A 13,013-nucleotide genomic window follows, 5' to 3' on the forward strand; every position below is an offset into this window, starting at 1 on the left:
GGAGAGAACCTGGTAACATTTTATTAATGTTGCTTAAGTGGTTATCACCAGGAATATTTTATACTAATAATATCCACTCCCTCACCTGTGAGCAACCTGATTTTTAAAATCATTGAAAATTACATTACCAAAAAAAGTGAAAACTAAACAATTTTATCGCTGCATTGACACACTGTAATCAGTTTCAGAGTAAATTAGAAAAAAAATTGATATGATTAATTTTTTAAAGGTTTTTTAAACAGGAATGTTTACTGTTAAATAATCTGGGATAAAAAGCTTGAATCAATAATGGAAACCATGAAGCTACTGAATTGTTGTAAAGACTTGTCTACTTTTCTGGTGTCATTACAAAAAGAAAATTTGCTGTCCTTGCCAGATCTAGCCATCTATGTTTCTAGAGATGCTCAGTGTAATTGACTTTCTGTCCCATGAAATGGTTTAGCATGCCACTCAGTTGTACCATACAGCTACCTCAAGACATTAGAATAAACTAGGCAGCCCACCCATCATCGACCCAACCACCAAAAATATATCAAAGAGAACTGAGCCAGTTGAAAATGTACAGTTCTACTTGTGAATATCTGGGCCTTCAGCTATACCACAGACTAGTCAAACAGCAGCCCAATGAGGTTATATCCACAGTGTCATACCTTTTAGCCAATGTCCCAGTCTCCATCATAATCCTTGTATACGAGATATTTCAGTGGAAGGACAGACCTTCCTGACATGGTGGCATAATAATAAATGGTCAGGAACGGTTCCAGGAATCCATCAATGTTGATTCTGTGCCCCTGAAGTCTTGCGGCATCAGATGGAAGCACATGTAAGGAAACTTGCTGCTGGCTTCCTAAGTTGCTAAATCAGCACTCTGGCTTGGTGAACACAGCTTAGAATAGGTAGTGAGGGTGGGAAAGGCATAGAATGTTCTCTGGTGGGAGTGAACATTTGGAGATGCAATGCTTAATAGTTTATGATGTGTTGTGTGACAGATCAAGCAATTTAAAACTGTGTAGCATGAAGCATAGTGGGCTGTCAACAGTAGAGCTATATGCCATCAGAGTCTGGAAGTTTATGGCCTGTCATAATATTTGGTCTACTATTGTACTGAGATTGGACCCCATTTGTAGAAAATCATGCTAGTAATAGGACCAGGTGAAACTGATCTGGTTAAATTACAACACAGGATTACGTGCTCCATTATGGTGATCACCCATCCCTATTTTGGCAGAACTGCTGGAAGTGGAAAGATCAAATTCTAGAAGCAAAAAATGCTGGAAATACTTAACAGGTCAGGCCACATTTGTAGGATGAAAAACATAATTAACATTTTGGGTTTAAGACCTTTGTTGACCTGAAATGTTAATTATCTTTCTCTTCCCACACATGCAGCCTGACCTATAAGTATTTTCAGCATTTTCTGTTTTTATTTTAGACTTGGAGCATCAGCAGTTTTTGTTTGATTTTCAGTTTAAATTCTGGGTCAAGTTTCAGTGATTCCATGATAGCAATGGTCTTGGAGTCCTCAACAAACACCCATCTACAGCTGTAGACAATCTTCCTAGGCTTGCAAAAATAGAGATCAGCAGTTGTAAGTAGGAGAATCCAGGATTGTTTCCTAACAGAGGAGCATAACTCCCAGATGCAAAGTATTTGGGTTTGGTTTCTCTCTGTAATGACCATTTTAAAATGCATGCTCCCCTCTTTCTATTAAGGGCCATCTATTCTGCTTTTTTGTTTTAAAAAGGATTCTACAGATAGTTAAGCAATCCCACAAGCTGCAGAATAGATTGTTTATCTGTGATCCTGACATAAATAGGCATGTCAATTGATGGACACTTAAAACAGCTAACAAGAGGAGGATCATCCATGAGTATCCCCATAATGAAGGTGGAGCCTAGTATGTGAATCATAAGGACAAGTTGAAGCATTTGCAACAATCTTCAATTTGAGGGATTGAGAGAATAAGCATCCTGGGATTTTCACCATTACAGAAACTAATTCAGTACACTGATATATAGAATAGACTGAATGCATTACATATAACAAAGGCCAGGGGCTCTGGCAACATCCTAGCTGTTGAACTGAAGCCTTTTGTTGCACCAGCACTACCTAAGTGTGGAGACTTACCCAGTTATGCCCGCTGTTAGAGAGCAGGGTAAATATGGTTAAGTCAATTACTGTGTCTTCAGCCATTTATGTCATCAGCAAAGTGATGGAAGATGCAGAGCTTGCCAACAACCTGCATGTTCCTTTTGAGTTCCATTTGGCTCCACATCTCCTCACATCCTTGGTCCAAAAATGAACAATAGAGCTGAACTCCAGAGGTGAGATAAGAGTGCTCTTGGCATCTTTTTACTGAATGTGGCGCCACAGAGGTTTGGGCTAAAAGTGAAGTCAATGGGGATTAAGTGGGAGGTTCTGCATGGGTTAAATTCAGCTAGAGCAAAGAAAAATGGTTGTGATTATTGGTGTTCAATCATTTCATTTCCAGGACATGACTTCAGGAGTCTGTCATGGCAGTTTCAGTTGCCAGCCATCTTTAGTTGCTTCATCAGTGACCTTCCCTGCAACATGTTTGAAGTGGGGATGTGTCCTGGTGATCGAAGTGATCTGTTCCACTTACAACATCTCAGATAATCTAGGCCCTCATACAGAAAATATCATTCATGCATGAGCTGATAAATGACAGGTAACAGTCATGCCAAATAAGTTTTAGACAATGAGCATCTAACTACTTCCCTTTAATTCAAATGGCATTACTATCATCAGTTCTCCTATCAACAATTGGGATCACCATTGGTCTGGAACTTAACTGGACTGGTGCATAGATAACATGGTTACAAGAGATGGTCAGTGGCTTTGTATTCTGTGGAAAGTGACTTGTCTGCTGACGACTCAAAGCTTTTCCACCACCTACAAAGCATTAATCAGGATTATGATATAATACTGAAGATAGGACATTTTGCAGCATGCTACCGCCTCAAGGGCTTTTAGGCATGGCATTAAATGCTGACTTTCGGTGACATCTGCATACTATGCATGAGTAATAATTAAAAAAAAAAGTGAAATCAGTGAAGAATTCCAATTTTGACTGTGGTGTGTTGTTACCTTTGTAGAAGTGGAAGGTGTTGACCTCTGGGCAAATTAAGTTTTGAGCCAGCTGTCATGAACCAGCAACAAAAGAAACACACTGAGCATGATTCAGTGTTAAAAACTATTTTATTAATCACTACTTATGATAATACGTAAAATAAAAGTAAAAATGTTAGTATGTTAGAATTCAAGAATGTTAAACCTCGAACGTTAACCCCAAAACTAAACTCGTCGTGTGTGTGTGTGACAAAGTCCAAAACTCCCAGTTCCTGAATGGTTCTTAAAGTTCAGTTCCGCAAGCCATAAGGTGAAACATGAGCAAGGGCTTCTTCAACAACCACCGTTGTCTGAAGATAAGATATAGATGTAGAAAAACATAGAGAGAGTACATACGAAATCCAAATGTTCCACAATGGAACCCAAACGACACTTCAGTGTTTACTCGGTAGTGACTTCCTCACCCCGAAAAGCATCCGAACCGTGGTCGTCCACTCACAAATACCTGTTTCCTTCTACAGGTCAGCAACAAAGTGAACTCCACCGGATTACTTCCAACTTCCATACATGGATTTCAGTGGTAAACACAGTTATTGTTTCTCATCCATCGATAGAGAAAACAAGCAGGCTGGTGTCTCTCTCCCTTCTCTCTCTCTCTTCTTCTTCTAACTTCAACAACGTCATTACGTCCTTTATCTTCTATTGACGTAAGCACGCCCCACACACACACACACACACACACACACACACACACACACTCTCTATCTTAAAGGGACTTTCACTGAGTCCGTAACACCTCCCACCTAAAAAAAAATTTTTCCCAAGAAAAATTTAACCGCGCATGCAGTTAGTAATGTTAATGATTATCATGCTACACAACTACAGACTATCAGATTAGTACAGATACATGTTTCCCATTTAACATCAGGAAAGACAATCAGCAATCACATTATCTTTGCCTTTAATGTGAGTTATCATGAGATCAAACTCTTGCAAAATTAAACTCCAGTTTAACAGCCTTCTGTTCTTGTTTTTGACTCGGCTCAGAAACACCAATGGGTTATGATCTGTATACACAGTCAATGGTTTCTGAGCGGTGCAAACATATACACTGAAATGTTGCAAGGCTAAAACAAGCGACAGTAATTCTTTCTCTATGGTGGAATAATTCTTTTGATGCTCATTAAATTTCTTTGAAAAGTAAGCTACAGGATGGTCAATATCATCAAGGTCACCCTTCTGCAACAACACAGCTCCTGCAGCTTCATCACTGGCATCTACTGCTAATGAAAATGGCTTTTCAAAGTCAGGTGTTTTGAGCACAGGATGGTAGCATAAAATGGCTTTCAACTTCTCAAATGCTTCTTGACAAGAATCTGTCCAAACAAACTTTACTCCCTTCTTCAGAAGACTAGTTAGGGGAAGAGCAATATCAGCAAAATTTTTACAAAATTTTCGATAATATCCAACCATTCCCAAAAATCTTCTAACAGTCCTCGTACCTGTGGGAATAGGGAACTCAGATATTGCTTGAACTTTTGCCTGAACAGGAGCTTGCTTGCCTTGACCTACAACATAACCAAGATACGTCACAGTGGCATGGCCAAATTCACTTTTAGCCAAGTTAACTGTAAGGTTAGCCTTGGAAAGTCTTTCAAACAACCTTTCTAACGCAGAGATGTGATCTTCCCAAGTATCATTCCCAGTCACTAAGTCGTCAATGTAGGCATCTGTATGTTTTAACCCATGAATCACTGAATTAATCATTCTTTGAAATGTTGCCGGAGCATTTTTCATTCCAAATGGCAAAACATTGTATTCATACAATCCAGAAGGGGTTACAAAGGCTGAAATTTCCCTTCCTCTATCTGTTAATGGAACACACCAGTACCCTTTTAATAGGTCAATCTTTGTAAGAAATTTTGCCTTTCCCACTCTGTCTATGCAATCATCCACCCTAGGAATAGGGTAAGCATCTGACTTTGTTACAGCATTCACTTTCCTGTAATCTGTGCAAAATCTAACAGTTCCATCAGGTTTAGGTACAATAACACAGGGCGAACTCCAATTTGAAGTAGAATGTCTAATAATATCATTTTCCAACATGTATTTTATTTCCTGATCAACAAGTTTACTTTTTTCCACATTCATTCGATATGGGTGTTGTTTGATTGGTTTTGCATCCCCAACATCAACATCATGGGTAATTATCGATGTTCTGTTTGGAACATCTGGGAACAGATTTTTAAATTTTAAAATTAATTCTCTCATCTGTTGTTTTTGTGAAACTTGTAAATGGTCCAACTTCGTTTCAAGGTTCTCCATGATATTTTGGTTTTTTAGTTTCGATGGAACAATATTTGGTCTAAATTGGCCTTCCTCAACATCAACATCAGGCATTCTAGAAACAACCTTTACATCATCCACCAAGGCCACAACTGAATCCCTCTCATAATAAGGTTTTAGCATGTTTACATGACAGAGTTGTGTTTTCTTGCGTCTATCTGGTGTTTTGATTATATATGTTAGATCAGTCACTCGAGATTCAATAACATAGGGTCCAGAAAAACGAGCTTGCAAGGGATTATTTTGGCTAGGGAAAAATACCAATACCTTTTGCCCCACTGCGAATGTCCTAGGCCGAGCACGTCTATCAAAATATGTCTTCATTCTTATCTGGCTTGTTTTCAGATTCTCTCTCGCTAGCTGGCAGACTCTCTCCAACCGAGTTTTAAATTTTTGGACATAGTCCAACAGACTCAAGTGAACTTCCTCATTAACCCATTGCTCTCTTAACAAATCCAAAGGTCCTCTCACCCTATGTCCAAACACAAGCTCAAACGGACTAAATCCGATTGACTCCTGGATCGATTCTCTAACGGCAAACAAAAGTAAATGGATACCTTCGTCCCAATCCTTTGTGTTTTCAAAGCAATAAGTCTTCAGCATATTTTTGAGAGTAGAATGAAATCTCTCCAGAGCTCCTTGAGATTCTGGGTGATATGCAGATGATACAATCTGCTTTGCTCCCAGCTCATAGACTATTTGTTGAAAAATTTTTGACATAAAATTACTACCTTGATCAGATTGGATTTCTTTTGGCAAACCAAACAAGGTAAAAAATTTTACAAGAGCCTTTGACACCGTCTTGGCCTTAATATTTCTAAGGGGTATTGCCTCTGGAAATCTAGAAGTGGCACACATGATGGTTAACAAATACTGATTTCCAGTCTTAGACTTTGGTAAGGGGCCAACACAGTCCACAATCACCTTCGAAAAGGGTTCACCAAAAGCAGGAATTGGTTTCAAAGGAGCCACAGGGGGTTTTTGATTTGGTTTACCTACCATCTGACATGTGTGGCAGGTTCGACAAAACATCACCACATCTTTTCTCAAACCAGGCCAATAGAATTGTTTCAAGATCTTCCCTACAGTTTTATTCACACCAAAATGACCACCCAAAGGCATACTGTGGGCCAGGTTTAAAATCTCATCCCTATAAACTTTTGGAACAACAACCTGATGAATAACTTCCCATTCCTCAGTAACAGGAACATGAGGAGGTCTCCATTTCCTCATTAACACTCCATTTTTGACATAGTATCCAGTTGGCACCTTTTCAATCTCCTCACATGAGAGAGCTTTTTCTTTCAATTCTGTCAACTCAGGGTCCTTTGTCTGTTCCACCATAAAATCCTTCCTCGACAAAGACAAATCTTTAAATTCAAGCTCACTGTAAGGATGTTGATCCTCCAGTGAAGACAGAAAAGTCTCAGATAAGGCATCAAAATTTTCTTCCTGTTTAGGACTGTCACAAGGAACTACATCAGACTGCACCGGACTGTCTGTCTTGGCTAATTCTTTAGCTCTAGCTCGAGTCACCGCACATGATGGGTAAACATCTGAATCATCCTCAGACTCATCAATCCTTGGTTTGGTTGTTAACCGTACCACAGGATCACTTTCTCCATTTGCAAGGTCATTTCCCAATAACAAAGAAACTCCTTCCACTGGCAAACTAGGTCTTATCCCTATCTCGACTGGTCCTTCTACGAACTTTGACTTTAAAATCACCCTGTGAAAAGGGACAGACATGGTCTCACCTGTAACGCCTCGTACTAGATTTACTTCACCAGTGTCACTTTCTTCACCAAAATTTAAAACACTGTCCAGCAAGAGAGATTGACTAGCCCCAGTATCTCTAAGAATTTTCACTGGCACCTGGGGTGACTCATCATTCAGTGAAACAAAACCCTCTGATACATACGAACGGAATTCCTTTCTCACCTCCTCCAACTTTTCCGCTTTTCCCTCTTGCAAGGACTGATCTTTAACAGCATCTCCTAAACCTTTTTGATTTTTAATTGCCTGAAAGCAAGCATTGGGCCCAGCTTCCTTCTTTTTCTTCAAAAGGGCACAATTAGATATCACGTGGCCAGGTTTCCTACAGTAATAACAAGTACGCTCAACAGGTTTCTCCAGCCCTGGCTTCTTTTCATCTTTTCCTTTTTGATTACCTCCCAATTTAATCTCTGGTTTACCTGGATTGTCTTTGTAACTCTTTTGAAAGGTTTTAGGTTGTCCCCATTTGGATTTATGGGTTAAAGCATAATCATCTGCCAACCTAGCAGTTTCTTGTAAAGTTTCCACTGCCTTTTCATTTAAATATGTTGTTAATTCAGCTGGAACACATCTTTTAAAGTCTTCCACCAGTATCAATTCTGTCAATTTATCGTAATCCCCATCTACATTTTTAGCCAGGCACCATCGTTCAAAACATATTCTCTTTCCATTGGCAAATTCCATATAAGTCTGATCTGCAGATTTCCTCAAGTCTCTGAATTTTTGTCTATAAGCCTCAGGGACCAATTCATAGGCCTTCAAAATAGCTTGTTTTACCTTGGTATAATCAGCTGCATCCTCAACAGACAAAGCAGAATAAGCTTTTTGAGCTTTACCTTTAATCACACTCTGTACCATAAGAGCCCATCCTTTCCTTGGCCAGTTTGAACTCATAGCAACCTTTTCAAAATGTTGGAAATACTGATCAACCTGATCTTCTTCAAACGGAGGGACTAATCGAACCTCCCTGCTGGCTGAAAAACCATCATCAGAATCAGATTCCGAACTCCTACGCTTCATTTGTAACTCATGCTGCCTCTGTTTCTCCTTCTCCTCACTATCCAGCTCCATCCTCTTCAATTCCATCTGCTTCATTGCTAGATCAGCCTCTATCTTCATCTGAGTTAGCTTTTGTTCAGTCTCTAATTTCTTTTGTTCGGCCTCTAATTTCTCTCGTTAGGCCTCTATCTTTAACTAGGTCTGCTCTCGTTCGGCCTCTATCTTTGCCAGCTGCACCTGTGCCTCAGAAATTGCTATTTCACTGCCAGGAAACTGTTTTAACACTTCCTTCTCAAACACCTTCTTTTCCACATAATGGCCAGCTATCAGTCTCTGAATATCTGCCTTTCTCATAGACTGCTTTACTTCTGTAAGGTTTAGCCTTGTAGCAATCTTTATCAGATCATCCTTTTTCGCCACCTCCAATCCCTTTTGGGTTGGTGACTCCAAAAATGCCTTAATATCCATTGCTGCTGGTTTCCACACACACAAGCCAATTAAAAAGAATCTATCAGACCTCCCTCAACAATCTTTGGATTGAATCCCGGACGAATCTCGTTAACCTTGGGAACTATCCCGGACGAGCCCCCAATTTTGTCATGAACCAGCAACAAAAGAAACACACTGAGCATGATTCAGTGTTAAAAACTATTTTATTAATCACTACTTATGATAATACGTAAAATAAAAGTAAAAATGTTAGTATGTTAGAATTCAAGAATGTTAAACCTCGAACGTTAACCCCAAAACTAAACTCGTCGTGTGTGTGTGTGACAAAGTCCAAAACTCCCAGTTCCTGAATGGTTCTTAAAGTTCAGTTCCGCAAGCCATAAGGTGAAACATGAGCAAGGGCTTCTTCAACAACCACCGTTGTCTGAAGATAAGATATAGATGTAGAAAAACATAGAGAGAGTACATACGAAATCCAAATGTTCCACAATGGAACCCAAACGACACTTCAGTGTTTACTCGGTAGTGACTTCCTCACCCCGAAAAGCATCCGAACCGTGGTCGTCCACTCACAAATACCTGTTTCCTTCTACAGGTCAGCAACAAAGTGAACTCCACCGGATTACTTCCAACTTCCATACATGGATTTCAGTGGTAAACACAGTTATTGTTTCTCATCCATCGATAGAGAAAACAAGCAGGCTGGTGTCTCTCTCCCTTCTCTCTCTCTCTTCTTCTTCTAACTTCAACAACGTCATTACGTCCTTTATCTTCTATTGACGTAAGCACGCCCCACACACACACACACACACACACACACACACACACACACACACACTCTCTATCTTAAAGGGACTTTCACTGAGTCCGTAACACAGCTTAAAGGATGGCTGAAAACACAAACTTGAATAACTTAAGGCACAACTTTATATGTGTAATCTTTTGCATTCATTCATCTGTTTGTGGATGACTAACACTGTACTTACAAGAGGAAACGTTTCAATTAATCTTTTGGAGATGCATTTATTCTTGACCATAAGAAAATAAAACTTTCAGATTAAATTGTGTTGGAGATATTGCCACATACATTCATAATTGGTGGTTTGACTTTTGTTTCTTCCAATTCTTCCAAAGAACTTTATCCTCTTTTGTTTAATAATGGATTGAACTTGTAGGAGGATTGAACCTGTAGGAGGGTCTTTTATGAGTGCAGCTGTTTGTCAAAACCAGAGGCTTAAACTTCAATTTACTGCCTAATTTGTGATGCAATTCTAAAATGCATATTGGTGAGAAGCCAAAAAATCTAAACTTAGAAATAGGAACATATAGTAGATTCCATTTCAGGAATTCTGAATTCAACAAAAAAAGTCGTGCTGAATTTAAAACAATCGCTTTTCATACTTAATGCAGATGTACCTTTTGGGCAGATCAGTCTGAGTACATCACACATTTTTATGCTTGATTTAGGACTCGGTGCATAAATGTTTCTTTCAGTAAACAAATCTACCCACTTGCTGGTTGTGTTGTTGAATCAATTAATATGGCAATGTTGTTATACTATGTAGCCTCTTTTGTTGAAAACTGTTCAGCTAATGAATAGATGTGTGCACTGGTTGACAATTGTATTGCAGCTGCCAAATAAGTCTTTATCAGAAGGAAAGCCCAGGTTATTCCCTGGTGCTGTTGACTTTGTCTCGCAGCATGCTGCTAAATGAATTGCAGTTCTCAATGACTCCTATAACATTTTGTTGTAAAAGTAAATGGTTGGCAAAATTTAAACAGAGGTTTTGTGTAATATCGCTTTTGGGAATTGTGGTTTGGACTTTCTCGTGATGCTGCTGGTTTTGTGTAAGACAAAACCTATGTATTGCCAGCAGATGGAGCTGAGTGAAAGTTGTCTACGGTATTCTGTTTTCAATACAGCAACTGGAGTTCATAGTTTTTGCTTCAGATATATGCTTTCATTTATATCTTGATAAGATATAGTAATATGACAATAAATTTTGATATTAAAAATTAAATTGATACTGTTTTGGTAACAGATGTTTAGTTTCATCCCAAATGATATTCTTGTGTTAATGGAAATTAAGGAGGAAATTCTCAAATGGCTGGAGTCATATCTATTACAAAGTAAGTAGGTTTCATTTAAGCCCCAGGATATTGCTGCATAGTTCCCCTGGGGTAGAATCCTGGGCTTCATCAATGGCTCTGCCTCTCTCATTGGGTTAGAAATGAGAATAAACTTTGATTTCATTCACAGTTTTTCAAAAATTGAAGTAGCACATTGCCTGTGTAAAGCAAGATCTGGTAACAGTTAAGCATGGTTATGTGGCAAGTGTGACCTGACTATTACAAGTGCCAGGCAATGACCATTTCTGTCAAAAAAAAACGAGTCTAATTATAATCCCAACACCAATATTTTGGGAGTCGCCTTTGATTAGAAACACAACTGAACCAACCACTTAAGTAGTGTGGCTAAAAGAACAGATCAGAGGTGGGGTATCCTTTTACCAAGTGACACTTTCTGACTCAAAGCATCTACAAGGCACATCAGGACTGTGATGGAATAATCTCCACATCTGGGCAGTTCCAACAGCACTTGAGCTCTACACCATCCAGAAAGAACAGCTAGCTTGATTGGCACCCTACTGGTGCATTGTGGCTCCAATGTGTACTATCTATATCATGCTCTGTGGAAAATTAATTAAGGTCTCCTCAACAGCATCTTATAACTCCCTAAAATGCACCGCAGGAGTTGTCCCTTCATTGACACTGAATTTAAATCCTGGAATTCCCTACCAGTGGCGCTGTGGGAGTGTATTCACTAAAATGAATGTAGCAGTTCAGAAGAGGGATAACCTTCTTGGGTAATTAGCAATGGTGGCCTTGTCAGCATTGCTAATTAAAAAATCAGTGAGATTTAATTTTTATTGGCAAATCATGATCATTAACTACTAATCTAACCACATATTTTGATTGCTCTTTCAGTTGATTGGAAAATATTGCATCAAATATTTGTGGCAGCAATGTTTTATTTTCTTAGTCACAAAGAACACACAGGGAGAGGAAGAAGATTAGGAGCCTGAGGTCTTGAAAGCCAAAGACATGCCACAAGGGATTAAGTTTATGCAAGAGGTTAGAGAAGAAAGAATATAAAAGCTTTCGAAAGGTTGGAGGAGACTGCAGAGTCATGGAGGGATATGAACATGTAGGTTGCAGCCCACCCAGGTAAATATGAGGAAGGTTTCCACCTCAACCACCATTCGAGGCAGTAACTTACAGAACTCTGTGCAAACATTTTTCCTCTGTTCTTTCCAATCCTTCAACCAATTACCTTGCTTAAATTAGGGAAGAGGATGGATGGATGGATGAAATTAACAAATCAAGGTTACAAAGCAATCTGAGTGGAGTGATCTAACCATGGTAGTGCTGTGTTTATAGAGCAGCTAATGGTGTGATTCCAATAGCTACAGTGCCAGCTTGAGCTATACAGGTCTGTTGTTACTGCCAAGCTTCCATTGCATTTTGTCTTCCCAAGGAGAAAGCTATGTATATGCTGCTTTCTTCCAATCGTAAAGCTTCTGTGTTAGAGAAGTTAAAAATTAAATGTTCTGGAAGTCCAAGGAAACTCCTGAGCATTTATTTAAACTAGGTTTGAGACCTCATTGATGTTAAGCTTTGAGTGCTGTTAAATTCAAACTATGTAAATACCTCTGAGGGTTTCAAAGACTTTAGTTCTACTTGACCCCATTGTTACATTGCAGTTTTACCACTGCTATGAAATAAAATAACAATATTATAAAGTATCCTAACTACTGGACCATGTGTTGTATACGATAGCATAGGAAAAACTGAAATAATCTTGAAGCAACATTTTAATGATCTACACTATTTAACATTTTAGTATGCCCTATAAGGTACAGTGAATTGAATGAATGCTTTAAATTACTCTATCAAATATATTTTGGGAATCACTAATTAGGTATTATTTGTTGTGACAGAAAATAACTATCACTTTTTCTTCAACTGCAAGAATTTGCCCTTTTTTTTAACAATTCAAAAAATGAGTGGAAATTGGTAAAGCTGTCATTTCTTCACATTGTTACTGCAGCTCTGAAATATAACATGGATTTTGAAAACTTTCTGGGAAACTTGGATTAATTTCTGCTTTTTACAGCAAAAATGCTAATTGGAGTGCTGCCACTGATCAAGACACTGCTGGAAAGCAGTTGGTACTTGTTAATTTCCATTGTATTCCTTTTATATTGCATAACATTGGTGCCAGATTTGACAATGGCCAGTTGTGTGAATTACATGAAAGTAGAGAGTAAATTAGTTAAATAATTGCGCTC

At 38.8% G+C, this 13,013-nt stretch overlaps 1 protein-coding gene across 1 annotated transcript in view; it reads left to right on the forward strand.

The window, feature by feature from the left end:
• Positions 1-13,013, forward strand: part of LOC127572227 (juxtaposed with another zinc finger protein 1-like) — a 117,956-nt gene that overhangs the window by 59,905 nt on the left and 45,038 nt on the right. The gene's annotated exons all lie outside the window — the stretch shown is intronic.

The sequence above is a fragment of the Pristis pectinata genome, chromosome 1 (assembly GCF_009764475.1).
Source record: "Pristis pectinata isolate sPriPec2 chromosome 1, sPriPec2.1.pri, whole genome shotgun sequence".
Taxonomy (NCBI): domain Eukaryota; kingdom Metazoa; phylum Chordata; class Chondrichthyes; order Rhinopristiformes; family Pristidae; genus Pristis; species Pristis pectinata.